General features: G+C 40.1%; 1 long non-coding RNA gene across 1 annotated transcript; it reads left to right on the top strand.

Annotated features, from left to right (window-relative positions):
* The first annotated feature begins 3,489 nt into the window (after positions 1 to 3,489).
* LOC309844217 lies at positions 3,490 to 20,429 on the top strand. The gene is made up of 4 exons (XR_014300552.1): positions 3,490 to 3,772; positions 14,676 to 14,717; positions 16,570 to 17,030; positions 19,790 to 20,429. It is a non-coding gene; the product is annotated as an uncharacterized lncRNA (long non-coding RNA).
* The last annotated feature ends 240 nt before the right edge of the window (positions 20,430 to 20,669 follow it).

Below are 20,669 nucleotides of genomic sequence, written 5' to 3'. Positions count from 1 at the left end.
ATTCCTCTGATATCAGTATTTAGAACTACAGAAGAACTTAGAAATGATCAAACATTATAAATTTTTAGTTTTGATTCCGGTATTTCTAGCTGTATTATAAATATCCACCCCTTGGGCAAATATTTTTTTGTAGTTTTAATTGTGATTACATTTATTTATTATATAATTATTAATACAAGGGACTATTTGACACTTTTTTAATAAAAATGAAAATCTCTGAGCTGGCAATCAATCCTTTCTCTGTTATTTATTTGGTTGAAAAAAGAAAGCTAAAATGGCTTGCCTTAATTTAAGTTTACCATAGCGCCTCCTGTGGTTCTTGGTCTTACAAGATAATGAATCAGTCAATAAAACCACAAAGTTGATTTCACAAAACATGGTGGGGATAGGAAATGACCTGAAGGAAACGATCAGCCAAAGCAGGGACTAGAGAGTACAGCAAGTTATAGATGAGTACCAACTACACACAGCAACTGTTCTTGCCTTCATGGAACTTTCTGTCTGTCCAGAGAGACCGGCCTTAATAAAATAATAAACACATTTAGACATAGAAGAAATTCTCTTAACTACCCACTACTTATCAGTTTGAGGGATTAACCAACACTCTCCACTCACGCTATAAAACTTCCTGACTGATGCTCTCAGCCTGCAGACCACTCTTTGCCAGAAGGCTCAGCTCCCCTGATCCCACTGATTATGGTCTATGCTTTCCAGGACTCAGCTGTATTTGTTCCCAAACCCATTGATGCCAGTTGTATAATTTATTGTAATTAAATAACTTGGATACATATTATTCAAAGCTAGGAAGCAAGAGTGTGAAAAGAGTTTTTCTATGAAAACTATACAAATGCTATAGAAAGCTGCAATCAGGACAAGCTACTTTAAAAGTTTATTAAATTAAGTGTGGGTGAGGCAACTGTAAAAGACTGGCAAGAAAAACACAAAATATAAAAGATTCTCATTTCAGATTGCCTCTCAAATGTCTTTTAGTTCTAATTAAAAAAAAATAGAAAATGTAAATATTGCATTTTTATGTGTGATTGATACAAGAAAGGTGATGGAGGGGGGGCACCTAGGTGGCTCAGTTGGCTGAGGATCTGACTCTTGATTTCAGCTCAGGTCCTGGTCTTAGGGTCATGAGATCGAGCCCTCCTCGATGGAGATGAGTATGGAGATGCGCTCCATATTCAGCGAGGAGTCTGCTTGAGATTTTCTCTACCTCTGCCCCTCCCTCACTTACACACATTTTTTTTCTCTCTCTCCCTCAAATAAATAAATCTTAAAAAAAAAAATAGAAAGGTGATGGAGGACTTTATTTAGTAGACTCAAACTCAAGAAAAAGGCCTGGTTCTACATCATAAGATTAGAAAATAAATGAATATTTTGTTTTAACTTAATATGAAATATTTAAATATATGTTTCATTCTCCCCCCTCCAAATTCACTGCTTTAAAAGACTTGATTAACCAACTACCAGTCTTAGATGAAAGCACGTCCCTTGAATATGAAATGCTTGCTGTACATGTTTCTGAGGTTAAACTGGATATGATTTTTCTCCAGGCAGTCCCTCCAAAGAACACATAGACATTCAGTGATTGGGAGGAAGCTGGCTTGCAGGTGTATAGGTAAAAAGTAACAAACTAATTATAAAAGTTGCCTAATATTTTAAGAATATTCTCATTTAAATCTTTTGAAATTTTTCTTAAAATGTTTACCACATATACCATTTAACACACATCACCTATTTGAAACTTAATGTAATTCACGGAAGAGTTTTTATGAAGTTATGAGCTCCTGAATTGGTTACAAAAACAGACTTCTATTTCTAATACTTCCCAGAATCAGGCAGGGAGAACTCCATGTCTCTGTCCAAACCTCAAGATTGTTGCTCATTTCTCATGATGAAATACATAAAAGGAAGCATATAATTTGTGAATTCTGTATTCATAAGTGTTGAATCTGCTAGAAATATGCATATTACACTGGGTCAGCTAGTTATTAGTTGATTATAGTTATAGTTCTTGCTTTAAAGAAAAAGCATAATGGGGCACCTGGTGGCTTAGTCATTTAGGCATCCAATTCTTGGTGTTGGTTCAGGTTGTGATCTCAGGGTTGTCAGATCAAGCCACACATTGAGCTCAATGGACAGTAGAAGTCTGCTTGAGATTCTCCCTCTCCCTCCTTTTTTGCCCCTCCCCCCTCAAATAAATAAATAAATAAAATCTTTAAAGAAAAGGCCCAGTGTGAAAGGTTCTCCTAGCAAGAGCACTCATGCTGGTAAAGATGTCCATGGAACACTTCCTCTTCAGAGGCAGTGTTAAGTTATGGCAGGAAGGATGAGTAGAAGCCAGCCTGGCCCTTGGGAAAAAGCCAGGTATTGGAAAAGAACAATTCAAGTAGATGGACTAGCATGTGCAAAGGTCCTGAGGCAGGAAGAAACTAACCTTTTTAAGAAACCAAATGGTTTATGTGAGTCCAAACCGACTGGAGCAGAAGGGGAACACTGAGAGGCAAAGACATGAGGTGGAAGAGAAAGAGGATCAGAGATTGATACAGAGGGTAGTAAGAAAGGGAGAGCAAGCAGAATCTGTTCTGTAGAACTCGGTTCTGTAAGATGTCATCACTTCCCTTCCAAGCCCTTGAGAACCCAGGTAGTCCCACGACATAAAGAACCTGAGGTCAGGTGAACTACTTCCTCTCTTCCGCCATGAAAGAATCCAACTCCATCTTATTTTCTGCACTACCCAAATTATTGTGTTATATGCCAAGAATGGCCACCCTGCTGTCAGATTATTCCCCTAGTTACCACAGCGTAATCCAACTCCCCCACCTTACACCCACGAAGATAAAGCCATTCTTTGCAGCTCCTTCAGAGACTATCCCTCAGCCTTCCGCCGCTCCTGCCTTCACTGACACACTCCTCCACTTCACTCCCCCCTCCCCAGCTTCCCACCCCCACCACTTCCTGGCCCTCCCACCATTCCACCAAAAAAAACCACCCAGGCCTCCAGCCAGGAAAAGTTGTTAAACCCTGTCCTCTGCAACTTCACAGCACATTTGCTTGAATACCAAAAGAGGATTCGTCTTGGCCAATGAGGAACAAATGAATATGCAGCGATTCGCCGCTTGCTGTACAGCCCTGCCAACAATTCCCACTGCTGTGTTCTCTTTCTGTTTTTATAATCAATTAAAAAGGCTTGGTTCGTTAGGGGCAGTTTCCCCCCTCCAGACCATGGAAGAAGCAGCAAGCAGCCCTCCGAAAAGGCACAAATCTCTTCTGAGAAATGTCTAGCAGAGAGAGCTTCTTACAGGAACACTTTATTTTAATGGTCCTTTAATGCGGAATTGACAATGGAGCTCTCACTGAAGCCCGCACAGCGGCCTCATTCACCCTAAATAAAAATGACTCTGTTGCCAGAGATCGGTCACAGCCAAGGTATCAACCTCCGCCGTACCCCAGGGGAGCAGAAGGGAAGGAGAAACGCCCTCTCTGTGCTTCGCTTTGACCCTCCACCCCCTAATCCCGCTTTCTGGTTCCCTATTTAGACGAGCATCCCTTATGCATTTAGTGAATTCTTCCTCTGTCGAGTCTCCGTAGGAATCCGCTTTCTGAGAAGCGGCTTGTGCTTCCGAGAAACCGAAGGGAGCCCCGCGGGTTTGCAGGCTCGCGGGTGAGTGAGCCAAAGAGCCAGGGAAGGCAGCGCGTGAGTAACCCGCGTGACGCGGCGCCCGTGAGCGCTCGACAGCCACTCATCACGAGCAGCGGATTGAAGGTAATGTTCTAAGAGGTTTTCAAGCTGCTGGGAAATTGTGGGTTTCAGAAATGTTCACTAAACCTTGAGAAAATTCCAACGACGTTGCTGCGACATTGAAATGGTCACCCGAGGAATGGACGGAGGACGGACAGCTCGCCCCGGCATCACAGCGCCCCCCGCCCGCCATCACAGCGCCCCCCGCCCGCCATCACAGCGCCCCCTGCCCTCTATCACAGCGCCCCCTGTCCGCCACCACAGCGCCTCCCGCCCGCCACCACAGAGTCTCCCGCCCGCCACCACAGCACCCCCTGCCCTCTATCACAGCGCCCCCTGTCCGCCATCACAGCGCCCCCTGCCCTCTATCACAGCGCCCCCTGCCCTCTATCACAGCGCCCCCCGCCCGCCATCACAGCGTCCCCCGCCCGCCACCACAGCGTCCCCTGCCCTCTATCACAGTGCCCCCCGCCCGCCATCACAGCGCCCCCTGCCCTCTATCACAGCGTCCCCCTGTCCGCCACCACAGCGCCCCCGCCCGCCATCACAGCGTCCCCCGCCCGCCATCACAGCGCCCCCTGCCCTCTATCACAGCGTCCCCCTGTCCGCCACCACAGCGCCCCCGCCCGCCATCACAGCGTCCCCCGCCCGCCATCACAGCGCCCCCTGTCCGCCATCACAGCGCCCCCCGTCCGCCACCACAGCGCCCCCCGCCCGCCACCACAGCGTCCCCCGCCCGCCATCACAGCGCCCCCTGCAGGGCCCTCGGGAGGGACAAGGTGATGGCCGCGCTAAAGCCCCACCAAGAGGCAGGTGGGAGAAGTCACCAGAGGCAGAGAAAGCCAACCTCAGGGACAGCCTGACGGAGAGGGCTGTCACCTGGCTGGGGGGGTGGGCGCCGACTGCTGAGTAGCTGGAGCCAAGAACAAAGGCGGGTCCTGTTAACGCTGTTCATTAAGCAAGCCAAGCCCAAGGAGCAGCCTCAGCGCAGGAACCGCGCAGAGCAAAGTGCAGGCGCTCTGCGGCCTTGCCTCCTGGGGTAGAGCTGTTCCTACCCGGGGATGTTACGGGGGTAGTATCTGGCGTCCAGATCGTGATAATACTAGGGAATAACAAGGTAGCAAATACTAACGTGACCACGCAAGACTTTGGGAACGTTATAAGGTGTCAATGTCCATCTAGCCCAAAGAAACGCAAGGTCAAAGGGCAAGCGGAACAAGACAAAGTGGTCCGCCTAAGGGGATGGTGCAGTAGATCACCAAGGGCGTAGGTCCGGGAATCCTACAACACAGCTCAGGGTTCAGTTTTCCAGGCCCTTTCCTGTTCTCTGGGAACTTCGGTGAGTTACTCCTCTGTTAAGTGGAGCCAGTGGTAGCATCCAGGTCCTCAGCTTGCCTATATTCAATAAGACAAACCACAAAAAGCGCTCTACCCAATGTCGGCCACATAGTAAGCACACGAAAAAATGGTCTCTGGCATTCCTTGGTGTGTTAAGGGCAGCCTGGCACCACCACTGCCGCCCATCCAATGCGTAGGCTTCCATAACTCCTGCTTTCACGTGTGGGGGATCTCCTGCAGAGAGCTCTCAGCATTCCCCTGCATCTGCATTGATTCTGCAGATTCCTAACTCCCCGTCTTCCTTGATTTTTCCCTTGAATTTATCATCCTCCAAAGCCTTCTCACGCTAGCTGTCATTTGATATTAAATGCCAATTGGAGAGAAAATGGCTGCTCCTGATGAAACTGGTATGAGCCTGGGATAAACAATCAAGGCCATCTGTAATGACGGATGAATCGTCTGGGTCTGAGTCTGGTCCATTACAGAGTTCCAAGATAAAATGGAAACACCCCAGAGCCAGTCTTTTCTTGTCTCTGATTAAGCAGCCTAAAGGGGAAGGTCTCTAATGGTTGGAGGAATATGGTGCCTCTTGTTCGAAGGAAGCAGTGGGGACGTAGTCTCTTAACACTCATTGACATTGCAGTCCTGTTCCAGAAAGACTATTTCTGTGGAGCCCAGGGGAAAGAGCAGAGTACAGCGCTTTCTCCCACACCCCAAATTACAAAAATAACAGGCACACTCTTTAATAGCAACCTAAGAGAAGTGTCAATTACAAAAATGAAGTATTTAGTAACTGCATAATTATTTAACACATTTCTCCAAATAACTCAAGTTGTTTATAAACAGTCTAAAAACACCAAAGAGAATATTATACTCTGATAAAACCCAAGTTGTTTTATTGCTAACTTTTCACTCACTTCTCTGATTTGGCCTGGTATTCTTGAGAATAAATCAGTGCTAAGGCGTCCTCAGAGGACGAACAGGGTCTTTGACCAAAGTCTTAACCAATGTACCGTATTTAGACTCCCCACATCATGAAAGGAGTCTCTAAATCTCCCTTCATTACCCATCAGAGGAATGGTCACCACCATTGTAAAGGAACAAACTGTATTTTTTCTTTCTTTCTTCCTTTCTTTCTTTCTTTCTTTCTTTCTTTCTTTCTTTCTTTCTTTCTTTGAAAGAGAGGGAGGGAGAGAGGGAGAGCAGGAGGGCAGAGGGAGATGGAGAGAGAATGTGAAGCAGACTCTGTGCTCAATACGGAGCATACTCAGGGTTCGATCTCACAACCCTGAGATCACGACCTGAGCCAAAACCAAGAGTCATATGCTTAACCCACCGCACTACCCAGGTGTCCCTGTGTTTTCTGAAGAGCAAGTTAGAAAGCAAGGCAGAGAGGGATGGAACGAGACCAAATATCCAGCTCTTCATCTACAGCTCATTCTATCAAGATATGTGGAATTATGGCTACCACGCACCCAGCAGATGCCTTGGTTTTCCTCTGCAGAGACGTGAGTAACAGACAGGGACTCTGTCTCTAGGGAGTGTGGGGATGAGGGTCTACATCTTAGCAAGGAGGCTGGATGACCTAAAGCTGTCCCTCTCTCCAATTTGATATCTTTCTACCCTTTCCTTCCCAGCATCCCAATACTGTACCACAACAGACCGAACCTATAGTTACTCCTCCAGTTCACACATGTGTTTCCCTCTGCTCACAGCAACCTTGCCCCTTTTCTTGTGACATCTGCTTTTCCTTTTAATCTGAGTTTAGTCATCTCTTCCAACAAGGTCCTTCCCTGCCATACCAACTAAGTAGCATTATGTGCCTTCCATATGTAATTTTCTAGCAAAGTATAGATCTTCTATCTTAGCGTCTATCATAAGTTTATTTGATAAGACTTTTGGTTGCAAGATGTGAAAATCAGCTTAAGGGACCATAAGTAATATACAGATGTGGTGTTACCTTTCATAATCCAGGCCTTAGGGAAGGACTAGCACTAGAAATTAAAAGTTGTTATGATTCTTTCTCCCTTGTGTTTTGGCTAATTTATGCATATCTACTTCCTTTCTATTGGTTTCTGTAAAACAGCTTTCTCTGCTCTCTAGCCAAAGCAGAAAACACAATGTCCCTGAATGACAGCCCCAAATTTCTGCCATAATCTTATGGGCCCTATTTAAGTTAGGCTTCTAGCTGAGGGCCCATTTTAGAGAAGAGAACAATGGCTATGGGATAACCTGTTATTCCAAAATATCTAGAGTACCATAACATTCACAACTGCCTACTTGCATGTCTACATATTTGATCATCAGTAAACTTTGTAAAGAGTTTTTTTTTCCTTATTTAAAGATTTTTATTTATTTATTGGACAGAGTGATCACAAGTAGGCAGAGAGGCAGGCAGAGAGAAAGGAGGAAGCAGGCTCCCCGCTGAGCAGAGAGCCCGAGGTGGGGCTCAGTCCCAGCACCCTGAGATCATGACCTGAGCCGAAGGCAGAGGCTTAACCCACGGAGCCAGCCACCCAGGCGCCCCAGATCATCAGTAAACTTTGTAAAAGTAGGTCAATGGACCACGTCTATCTTATTCACATTGTTTCCTCATGGAACTCTGTGCCAAACATTACAAATGTCCATTTTGTAATATTAGAGAAAAAAAAAAGGCCTAAAAAAAAAAAAGTAAAGCCCTGTATAATTCCTTCCATACCAAAGACTTCCTTCTTCCTATCTTTCAAACCTATTTTGCCCCACCCCACTCACATGTTAGCCCTACTATCACCACCAACTGTGAATGGTGATCTCCTATATGTCTTCTATATTTTAACCTCTATAAAATCATTCCTTGTCCTCCATAAACACTCCCAGGGACTTTGTACTTCATATGTCTCTCCACCTGGAATAACAATAAGAAATACAAAATATTTATATCTTAACTATGTTGCAGACATAGTGATAGATATATCACATACTTTTTGTCTAATCTTATAACACTCAATATTTTGCCCAGCTGAAACTTGGATATAGCTGAATAACTTGTTCAAGGTCACAACTAATAAATAATCTTAGTCCAAAATCCAATATCTTTTTCCTCTTAATCTTTCCACTCATGTAATCTAGTACATGGAAAGCCCCTCAAATCCAGGAACCATTGATAAATTTACTTCTATATCCCCAGAGACTAGCATATTTTACATTTCACAGAAGGACCCAAGGTATGCTTAATAGATATTTGCTGATGCATGAATAAATAAGTGAATGAATGAGTAGGTGTGTTCTATTGGGGGAAAAGATACATTCAACAAGAATAGTTTTTTCTCTATTCTGACAACTTTGTAGTCTTCACATGTCAACAAAATAATTAGCTCAGATGAAATCAATTATATTAGCAGTTCTATAAAGTTAACGTGGCTAGAGGACTAGCTTCTATCAGATAAAACCTCTCCCTAAGAAAAAACATAAAAGCTGAGCACAATATAAAACAAAATTGAACTAAAACAGCAGCTACTTAAGGTTTTGGAAAACAAACCACTAAGTTTCTAAGACTTAAGAACAGTGAGATCAAAGAAAAAGAGACTCTAAGAGAAGGAAGCCTAACATAATATTGAGCTTCTAAACTTTCAGCATTTGATCGATCCTAAGATTTCAGAAGAAAGAGGCCAGTAAATTAGGAAGAATGTTCAACTTTGACGCCACTAAAAAGAACAGGCTTTGCACAAAGGACTTAAAAGGCAGTGAAACTATTCTGTACAATATTACAGTAGTGGATATGTGTCCTTATAGATTTTCAGCACCCAGAGACTACCCAAGGCCAAGAGTGAACTATAACGGAAACTATGAACTTTGAGTGATAATGATGTGTCAATGTCAGTAATGTGTCAGTTGTAACAAATGTGCCTCATTGTGCAGCATGTTGATAGTAAGGAAGGTTGAATAGGGGTTGGGGGCACATGGAGCATGTGGGAACTCTCTGTACTTTCTACTCTGCTATGAATCTAAAACTGCTTTAAAAAGTCATTTATTATTAAAAAAAAAAAAAAAAAAAAAAAAAAAAAAAAAAAAGCTATGATGAGCTTTCATCTGTACCATGGAGCTGAGGAGAAAAAAAAAAAGAAAGAAAGAAAAGAAATCAACATTCAGGACCTGCCAAGCAGAAGGAGCTCTGATTAACATTCCAAGTCTTAATTGAGATTCCTGAATGGTAACATTTTACGTATTAGAGAAAAATGAAAATAGACAACCCCTCACAAAACTTAAACTTCAGTCTCAAAGTATCTCAATACCTAATTAAATCAAGATGATTACACTTAGGCTAACTCCCTGTAAGAAATCAAATAAATCCTTCCTGGAGAATATATAGGAATACACACACACACACACACACACACACACACACACACACAATATATATATATATATATAATGTAATTATATATAATATAATGTTATATATTATAAATATATATAATTTGAAAAACAATTATCTAAGTTTTCTTCTCAAAAAAAAGGATATAATTAATTTCAAGGAAGGAGGACAAGGGCAGCAATCAATTAGATGGAAGGTAAATATACAATAGAAAAAAACAAGAGTTTTTTTCAAAAATGTTAATAAAATTGATAAATCAAATGGCACAGATAATATCAGGACAGTAAAAGGGAACAGTATTGCAGATCTTTTGGAAACTTAAAAAACAGTAAAAGGGTATGATGCACAAATTTATGCCCATAAATTTAAAGTCTTAAATAAAACATAAGCATCCTTGAAAAGTTTTATTTAACAAAACTAACACACAACAAAAATAAAAAATCTGAATAGGTTATACTAAAGAAATTTATTGGGTAATTTCAAAACTTATTTTATAAAGAAAACTACTGCTCTAGATGGCTTCATTGGTGAAATATCTTAAATATCTAAAGAGGAAACTATGCCAATATTAAATTGGAGAACAGAAAAATATTTAAAAAGAAGAACTTTACACCTTTTTTCTATAATGCAAGATTAACCTTGATACCAAAACCTGACAAGAATATTAGAAGAAAGGAAAATTATAGGAAAATTTCTCTTATAAGTTTAGGTATAGTAATTTTAAACAAATATTAGATAATTGTACTCAGTAAAAGTATAATAAGGATAATATATCATTGCTAAGTGGGACTTATTCCAGGATTTTTTTTAAGATAAGTAACATTTAAAAATAAATTAATGTAATTCACCATATTAACAAAATAAAAGAGAAACACTTCTCAGTAGATGTAGGGAAGCATTTGATAAAAATCAGCACACATTTATGATAAAAACAAAACGTTGAGTAAACCAGGAATAAGAAATTGTTTTCAGTCTAACAAAGAACAGCTTTCCCCAAAACAATAGCTAATCGTGAAAGATTAAAAGGATACCCCTTGCCATTTCCAAGATCAAGAATACATCAAAGATATCTGACATCACAATTTTATTCAACATTGTAAGGAATATCTTAGCCAATGCAATATAATAAGAAAAAAAAGTATAAGGATTTGAAAACATAAAACGCTCATTATTCGTGGAAAATATAAATGTGTGAATAGAAAATGACAAAGAACCAATAAACAACAAAAGTTGTTACCTTCAAGATCAATATACAAAATTAAGTTCATCTCCGTACAATAGAAACAAATATTTAGAATATAAAATTTGAAAATAAAACTTCATAATGCTATCAAGAATAATCATCTATTTAAGAATAAATCAAACAAAATCAGTGCATAAATTGGAATTTAGGAATAAATCAAACAAAACCTGTCTATAAATCAGAAAGTATTACTGAGCATAATTACAGAATATCTAGACTAATGGAGAGATACACCACATTCTTGGATTGGAGCATTCATTGTGATCCGTTTCTTCACACTGATCTGAGGATCAGCAAATTCCAGTCAAAATCCCAACAGTATATCTGCATAGCTTGACAATCTGATTATAAACTCCATATGAAAATGCTAGAATAGCCAAGACAATCTAAGGTAAAGGAGAATATTGCAAGAATTAAGCACTAGATAGCCAAAATTATCATAAAGTCAAGTTATTAGGAGAGTATAGCATTAATTCAAAGATACACAAATAGATCAGTGGAACAAAAGAGAAAGTAAAGAAACAGACCGCATGATTTGTGGCAAAAGCAACAGTGCTATGCAGTGAAGGGAGGGTGGCCTTTTTAATAAATGAAGCTGAGTCAAATGGATATTTATATGTTTAAAAAATTAGTAATGATCCCTACTACACATTACACACAAAAATCAACTCCAGATATGTTCTTAACTGTGGAAAGGAAAAGCTTCTAGAAAAAAATATTGGCAACTCTATTTATGAACTTTAGAAAAATAAAGATTTCTTAAAGGGTCAAAAAAAAGTTCTTAAAAAGGAGCAAAGATTGATAAATTACACCATGTTAATTAAGTAGTTCTGTGTATCAGAATCATCATTAAGAAAGGATTAGAAAATCATCATTAAGAAAGCATTGTTCAGAAAAACAATCTGAGGGATTTGAAGTGGCTGGGGGGATGGGAGGTCGGGGTACCAGGTGGTGGGTATTATAGAGGGCACGGATTGCATGGAGCACTGGGTGTGGGGAAAAAATAATGAATACTGTTTTTTGAAAATATATAAATCAATTTAATAAAAAAAAAGAATTAAAAAAAAGAAAACATGGCTCAGAGCGGAGAAAGGTATTCGAGAGTCATATCCAAAATATATAAAAACTTCTATAAGTCAATAAAGAAAATATGGGGTAAGTGTTAGAAAAATAGTCACATATGAATAGATGCTTCACATAAAAGGATAGATAAATGATAAACAGATATTAAAATGTGCTCAACATTATTAGACATTGGAGAAACAAGGTACTGAGAAGTCTGAAAACCATACTGAGTGTAGGAAAGTATGTGGAACAATTAGAACTTTCATATTGTATTGGTGGCAATGTAGACTGATAATCATTTGGTTAAGCTCAGATAGGATCTACTGCAGTTAAAATCACACATAACCTGTGACCAGCAATTCCACAGAGATCCAACCAATTTGCATACAAATGTGCCCCCAAAGCATGTACAGGAATGTTTTAAGAAACACTTTTCATGGCTCTTCAGGACTAGAAATAACTAAAATGTTTGCCCACAGGAGAACGGATGAGTAACTTGTGGTATAATTGTGTTATGTGCTAGTTCACCCTCTCTGGGAAGCACATAATCAGATGCAGTTAGGAGTGCACAATATTTACTGATGGACAGAGCATGAGAACGTAGAGTACGTCTTCAGAAGGCAATGCAGGTCCTGTGGACCTGTAGAAGAAAGAGCGAAGGACGGGAGAGTCGGAGAGCAGCTTCGACATGGGGTGGCTCTGAGAATGTCTCAGCTGGCGGGGAGTGTCCATGCAAATACTGCCCACCGAGGAGTTCCCACAGAGCACCAATACTCAGACCTTAAGGCCAGCCATGTTGAGTCACCGGCTGGATGCTGCCCCCAGAAAGCAGGTCCCAGAGGTTCGACTGAATCAGTGGATCCAAAGCACTGTAGCTGGAGGTTATAGATAACCATTCCTCAGTCTGACACGCACCCCGCCATGGCTGCTCTACAATGGAGTGCTGTAAACCAGTATAAATAGACAATCTATCACAAAATACAACATGGGAAGATCTTACAAATACAATATTGGGCAAAGAAAGAAAAAAAGAGAGAAAGAAAGAGGGAGGGAAGGAAGAAGGAGGAGAAGGTGGGTGGAAGGAAAGTGCACCTACTGCATGATCTCATGTATTCAGAGCTCAAACCCAGTCAAAAATAATTCATGATAGATGTCAAGAATGATTACCTTTGAGCAGGACCAAATGACTGGGAAGGGGCATTTGTTAAGCTATTGGGACTTAACATAGTGCTCTGAGTGTGGTTACAGGCCTTTCTGTAGGTACATATATATTCCACACTTCAATAAAAAACAAGTTACTTTAAAAAAAAAAAAATTCGTATAGCCAGACAATGGTATTCACAGGAATAGATGCCATATAAATCCAGAGAACAAAAGCCCATGAGAATAAAGCCTTTGTAGAAGGTAGTGAAATAGGAAGAGAATAAAACATATTTATTTTGACATAGAAGACTCAAATAATTTTACCAAAATATTTCTATAATTATTAAACCTCCATTATTAATGGAAGCAGGTGATGCTGCTGCTTTATTTATTTTCATAAACAACATTTTGATGGGTTAATAGCGATGTATTTTTATTCTGAAAAAGCCTGCACAGACCAGAAATATTAGCTTAACACAGCACTTCTCAACTTTTTCCAGGCTGACACAATCAAAGCTTTGACAAACTACCATTATGATGCTCCCTTTAACTGAATTTGCATACCGCTTTGCATAATAGTTGATGCATGTATTACTTTAATATCTTTATCAAATGCCTCCCCACACAAGACGTGCTGCTTCCTTCTGCCTTTGGCCAAGCCAGTGGGTACCAATGGTCTCAAAATGGCAACGAAGAATGGAGAAAGAATGGGGTCAACAGTGAGACCACAGGAACTGCAGGTAAAGGACGGATTTGGGAACTCACAGGAGTTATCTAGGGTCACGCAGCAAAGGACACTTTATTCAATCCATAAATAAAGATTAGAAACAGCAATGTGTGAGGTGTTGTTGCAGGGGCTTCTCGTTCCTACCTATTTCCATAGGCTAGCTATGAGTTAGTGCAAGTGGCCCCAGGTGCAGGCATGGATCAAATAAAAGCCTGGGTCACACCAAACCGAGTGGTGCTCACACTTCTGGGACGAATTCAGGATGCAAAACTGCCAGAATGCTTCCTAGAGATCCTATGGTTTGGCCTCCTCAGTTTACAACCCAGGAACCTGTAGACCAGAATGTTCAGTCCCTTGCTCGGTATTATAGCGATCTAATTAGTACCTGAGGTCTGTGTGTATCTCCTGAAGAGAAGCTAAAATGAGTGGTGACGGGCCTATCTCTGAGGACTTGACTAGTCTCCTGGCTAATCTTTGTGGCACTTGAAACCCTTCCTATCTCAAAGAACAATCTATGAATCTGATCAGTTGCCTAACCCAGCCTTTAATCACTGTCCAAAAGCCTTTAGCTTCACATAAAATCAGCAGAGAAACATGTTGGAGAGAAGCCACGTCTCTGTTTGGACCACTCTGTAGATTTCTTGTCGCCCTGGAAGTCACTTATCTGATGGTTGATAGGAGACCCACTGAGTCTTATTTTTAAATGCCTGCCAAGCTCCTCACTTGGGGTCCAACACTCAGTGTTAGCCTAGTACAATCTGTACTTCTCAACATCTGTTCTCGTGACTAATACCAGTCAGGCCCAAGGAAATGTTTTCACCTCTCTATCTCCCAATGGCCTAGGAAACCAAACGTGAGGGCTGTGGGGCCAGGAGTATTGTACTGTCCCCAGTAACAGAGGTGGACAATGCAAATAGGATGGAGTGGGGGAAGCTTAGGTAAGAGACAAATCAAATACATTGTGTAATCTTCCTCTCAACACCAACACAACAGCTCCAACAAAACAAAGTATAATTTTTCAGTCAAGTCAAGTATCTATTTTCTTGTTTCTCTTCAGGTTCCAATTTGTGATTCTGGGGAGTACTAGAGAATGTGCAGGGTAAGTATGGAAGTTACACAGTGGCTGGTGGAAGATTTTGTATTATAGAGTTTGCTTCACTCTTAAACGTGTAGGTGTACACACACAAGTTTTTTACATTGACAACTAATTGGATGTTGGATGCAAAACTGCAAATATTTATAATTTTACAAAGCATTAAATAAGGTGTAACTAAGTGTTTTTATTGAATTACAATTGACATATAGAATTCTTTTAGTTTTAGGTATTCAATGTTGTGATTTGATATTTTCATACATTATGAAATGATCATCTCAATAGATCTAGTTACCTGTTGTCATTATACAAAGCTGGGGGTCTTGGGGGTTTTTTAGTTTCTCTGTTTTATCAGAGAGAGGGAGAGAGAGAAAGGAAATTAGAGGGAGAAGCAGGCTCCCCACTGAGAAAAGAGCCCAATGCAGGACTTAATCTCAAGGTCCTGGGATCATGACCCAAGCCAAAGGCAGACACTTAACTGATTGAGCCACCCAGGCACCCCTATACAAAGTTATTATAATATTATTAACTATATTCCTGAGGCTATACCTTATATCCCAGTGACTTACTTATCTTGCAAGTAGAAGTTTGGACTTCTTGATGGCCTTCACCAATTTTGCTGTTTTTCTCTATCACCACTCCCCTCTGGCAACCACCCATTGGTTCTCTGTGTCTAGGGCTCTGTTTATGTTTTATTTTGTCTTGTCTTATTTGTTCATTTGTTTTATTTTTCAGATTCCACATGTAAATAAAGTTATATAGTGTTTGTTTTCTCTGTTCAACGTATTTCACTTGGCATAATACCCTCGAGGTCCATTCTTGTTGTTGCAGATGGCAAGATCTCATTCTTTTTCAGAGCTGAGTAGTATTCCATTGTCTATCTCTACCACGTCTTCTTTATCCATTCATCTATCAATGGGCAGTTAGGTTGCTTCCATAACTTGGCTATTGTAACTAATGCTGCAACTGAATATTAGTGTCAAAAATGTTCAATAGTACAATAGGGTTGTAATCACCAAACTCAGACTGGACAAAACTCTATAGAACAAACAAGGCAGTTCTCTCAATAATTAAAATGAAAAGGAGAGAGAGAGATAGCAATAAAGACAGAGAGAAAGAGAAACAAAGAGACAGAAAGGAAAAGAAAACCAAAACATTGAGACTTAATAGATATTTCAGCAAATCACAATGTGTGAGGTTTATTTGTGTTTTGATCCCAACCATAAGATATGTATGTGACATTTGACACACTGAAATATTGAACAATTGCTAGTTATTTGTTGTTATCTTTAAGACATGATGATGATAATGTGATTGGTTAAAAATCTCATCTTTTAGGCGTGTTGCTGACATATTCACAGGTCAGATTATACGACATGTGGGATTTTCTTCAAAATAATGGGAGGAGGGTGGGGATAGGAAGATGAAATAAGATTTGCCAGGACTGAGCAATTCATGAAAGCTAGGTAATAAGTATGTGGAAGTTTATTATATTATTCTGCCTATTTTAGTATGTTTGATTTTCTCCATAATAAAAAGTTTCCAAGAAAACAAAGAAAAGGATTTTTAAATAAAATTTTGTAATTCAGTGTAACAATTTTGTTAAGAATGTTGATACTTTTTAATAACACATTTCCCTTTTAACTTTGTAGATAATTTCAAATAACTTAGAGAAAAAAATTACAGCTTTGAAAAGTATAAGTAATAATTTCCGATGTTAAAAAGTTACTTTTACTTGAATTTACATCAATGATGAAAATGTTTTCAAGTTTTGTAAGGAGTGAGTATACACAGACATGTTCTTTTTCAGATATTTTAGGTATGTACTTAACATACATGTTCTTTTTTAATCCTTTAGATTTTTGAGAAAGAGTACAAACTGAGAACATGATAGAAATTAAAAATATAAAAGGAAGGCTCAGAAAAAAAGCTTAGAAAAGAACAAATCGTTAAGAAGAAAAACAGAAATGGAAATTTTCCAAAGAGGTGGTTGGCTTACATTTTTGAAAACTGGAAACAATGAAAAAGAGGAGGCTTGTGTTAAACATAATGCACATAAAATTCACAAGAAGGATATTACACATTTGATGTAATTACTCATCCAAACAATGAAAACGTGCAAAACTGTTACTGGCATCAAGCCTCTGTTTGTACAGCTCAAATAAAATCCCTGTGCTTTCACATCTTTTCCTGCATGCAGACTGAACTACAATACAAGATAATTAGAGTGTGTGCGGACCCGGTTTGACTCCTGCCCCAGGCCTTGTGTTGGGAAGCATTGGGGAAGAGGGCTGCCAGGAGATATGCAATGCCCCTGAGGTAGGTCGTCCCTTTCAGAAAATAATTCCCAACAAAGGAAAAATAATAAGTTTTAAACATTGTATTTTATATTATAGGATTTCCAAGAAGAAAGAAGGGTTGTGAAGCTCTGATCATTTCCAAAGCTGGGGAAGGCTCATGGGAGGCAGTGGGACTTGTCTGAGCTCTGATGGAAGAAAGAATAGCGTTAAATGAATTGGAGAAAGGTCATTCCACTGTACAAAAGTACTGAGGCCAGAATACGGGGTCCCATCTTGAGGATGCTGATGAATGGAGACAGGCCTCAATCAGTTTTACACCATGAGTGCAAATTTAAGCTGGATTAGTCTGGCCCTGCTAAGTAAATGCTCAGGAACTGAAATATTATAGCTGCAACATGGCTAGCAGAGGAAATGAAATGGAAGCCTATAAACCCTGAAGGCTAGAGCAGGAACGCAGATTCAGAGAACTCAACATAGTTTTATTTGGGGGCCGAACCATAAACGTGACTTAGGGAGACCCAAGGGCCAGGGTTCTGCATGCATGTGTGCGGGCCCTTAGTGATCATTAACTCTGGAGGAAAAAAAAAAAAGTTACATGGCCTTGCAAGTAAAAATGATTAAGGTATTTCTTGTAGCTATTTCTGTATGTCATAAAAACAGCAGGATTTTTGAGAATGGGCTGATATTCTTTATCCCAGCCCTCCCTAAAGGGAATTAAAGAGCTGAGACCTGTAGGAATTTATTGGTCTGACGGGAAGAAAACACAGCACCAAAAGGAGCTCACACATTCCCCGTGACTCACTTGAGTGTCTATCTAAATGCAAAGCCTGGTCTTATTTTTTTGAAACCAGCTTTCTGGGAGACTGTTTAAGAGTTAAGGGATTACAAGAATAAGTCATTGATCTCCCATTTCTAAGGCTAACAAAGAATTTCATATTACTGAAACCAGACCTCGCCTTTAAACTGAACGATTTTCACCAGAGGGGAGGTGGGAGGCTGTTTTTGTTTGCTTTGCGATGATTTGAAAGTTGCGTGACATTCTTGGGCAGAAAAGAAAGAGAAAATTCTCAACCTTATGAGAGCGTTTTTCCATGCTCGCCTTGAAAAAGGCAAATTAGAAATTATCTTGGACAGGGTGTGCAAAATGGAATGACCCCAAGCTCTTTGAAGGGTGGCCTATCTTTTGAAATCAAGCCGTTGATTTACTGTGTACTTAGAAGACACATTGTTTTCAGTCAGAACAATTCCAGGTGAAAGATGAGACACTTAATACAGAGATCGTTCTTTCGCTCTATTGATGAAACCAAGCCAAATAAATGTTTTACAGCCCTTTTGACAAAATACTTTGATTAAAGGAATTACAGGTAGAGGCGACCTGCCACTAATGAACATTTCTCAACAACGTAAAGCAAATGAGTTTTAAAACAAATACACCAAACTCCACACTTCTCAATAAATAGGGCTTCCCCCGCCACCCCCCTACACCCCCCTACACCCTCGTGGAGGGGAAGGGGTTACCTTAGGAAGCTATAAGCTTTAAATAAGGCTGCAGCAATTTCTTGAAAGTGTTTCTGACTTTTCTGGTTAAGCCTTCAGGGAGCGCACTCTATCGTTTTGACTATCTTCCAAAATAAAGGAACTTCAACACATGAAAATGGATTTTCATTTCTGAAAAGTAATCAAAAGTCCTTTGAAAGGAAGTCTGGAGATGGAGAGGTGGTTAGGCTGAGTAATACTGGTTTTATTTAAGAATAAGTTGTAAGTTGAACAGAAAGGGATGGCTTCTAAACCCCTTCAAAATTAGATCTGGAGATGATTTCCAAGAACAGTTATGAAAATGATTTGTTCAAATCGGTGTAATGACTCCCAACTATGGGGAAAGGGAAAAGATGGATCTTTGCATAGTTAGACATTTCATACTTAAATATTTGAATATATGTACAACCATTCCCAAGTGGCAACATGTATTGGAACGGGAAATGTGCATCCCCTCTGTCCTAGCAATTCCACTTCGAAGACATCGCCAGATACTGGGACTCACCCAGAGTCCTTGTTGGGTATGTGGGGGAGGGGGGCGCTATTTCTCCTGTAGAGGGCAATTCCTGATGTTTTTCTCTTCTTCTGAAACCCCTGCTGGTGTTTGTTTAGGAATACCAGGGCAGTAGGGGCATGGGATGAGGGCCACATCTCAACCAGCCTTCTACCTCTCATGCCTTTTCCTTCTGTTACCTGCATTAAGTTTCAGTTCACCTTAATTTTGTTTGAATTCAGGAGACTTACAGACATTCTGATTTCCCATTAGCTGGTGCATACTCAGTAGGAAAAGAGAGTAGGACTTCAATTTTTTTTTTTAAACTGCCTAATTAGTACCATACAGAAGAGATGACTTATATGTCATCAGTTGCTCTTTTTTTCAAAAAAAAAAAAAAAAAGGAAAACTACAAATGTCTTCCTGCTGAATAAATGTCTATTTAAAAAGTTAACTTAGACATAAAGCTACTCCATTTAAGAGATAATTTCTCAAGATGCTGTGCTTGAAGTCGGTCACTCTCAGTCTTTAAAGTGATTGAATTTTTGTGCAAATAGTTGACATGCCACATTTTTATAATGCTTCAAAACTCACTTGAGGGACACTCTCCTTTTCTCTTTCTTAAAAAAAAAAAAAAAAAAGCCCCGAGAAATGTTGCCTTGATAGGAAGCGAATGTGGTTCTATGGTAAATATTGTTAAAGCAATCTTTAAAAATGAATGACTTGTTTTGACTGTTTTTCTTTCCTAGCAAAGAAGCTGAAGACCTAGGGAAGAAAACCCTTCAAAGTTCTCTGCGTATTAATCCACCCAGTGGAAACTTCTGCAATTCAGGGAGGAAGTTCTTCAGAATCACAATCAGACGGTGGAGTGCTGCTTCGGCTAATTTTCTATGGTGGTTTCCAGAAATGCAATCCTAATCTATGTTTACTCATTCTTCTCATACAGAATCATTAACCCTGCTCTCCCCCAGTTTGTTAATTGCACATGTGAGTCCCACCGGGTATCACCCAGCTTTTTCCTTAATCACCATGAGCCGCGTATAAACCTGCCTCCCTCTCCGAAGCGCTCTGTTTACCCACCCTTATCACCTCCCACAGTCTGCTCAGCTACCGGAGACTCTGTGACAAGGGGCCATAAACGTGACACTGTCCTTGAAAGATATCAGTAAAATTTTACATTATTATCCTGATTGTGGGGGGGGGGGGTTGGAAAGACGCTTCAAAGGGAATCAGATTATTTTCTTTTGTCAGAGGTTAAATGGATAATTAATTTGCATCTGTGCCTTTCCACAGCCATTTTACACCTGTCTGATAGAATAAATTATAAACCATGAAAAAGAAAACAGTTCCCTTATTTGAACAGTGCTGAATAAAATCTTTGAAAGTGTTCATCGTTTTAAATGATTTCTAAGTAATAAGCACCAGGTTCTTGTTTCCATCATTGTCAAGCTTCAGCTGCGTTTAGAGCCATGAAGAGGTGAGTGCCTCCTCCAGGTGCCAGGTCCTTGGAGAGGTCAAGATAAACATAGACTCTTGAGTTACTCCCCTGACAGCAATGCAAGGCAGAGAAAAGGGCTATGGAAGACTCCGCAGAAGAAGCTAGAAGGAATAAGCTTCTATTAATAGAAT

The sequence above is a fragment of the Mustela nivalis genome (assembly GCF_964662115.1).
Source record: "Mustela nivalis genome assembly, chromosome: 11".
NCBI classification, from domain to species: Eukaryota; Metazoa; Chordata; class Mammalia; order Carnivora; family Mustelidae; genus Mustela; species Mustela nivalis.
The sequence above is the reverse complement of the archived record's forward strand: the minus strand, read 5'-3'. Positions and strand labels throughout refer to the sequence as shown.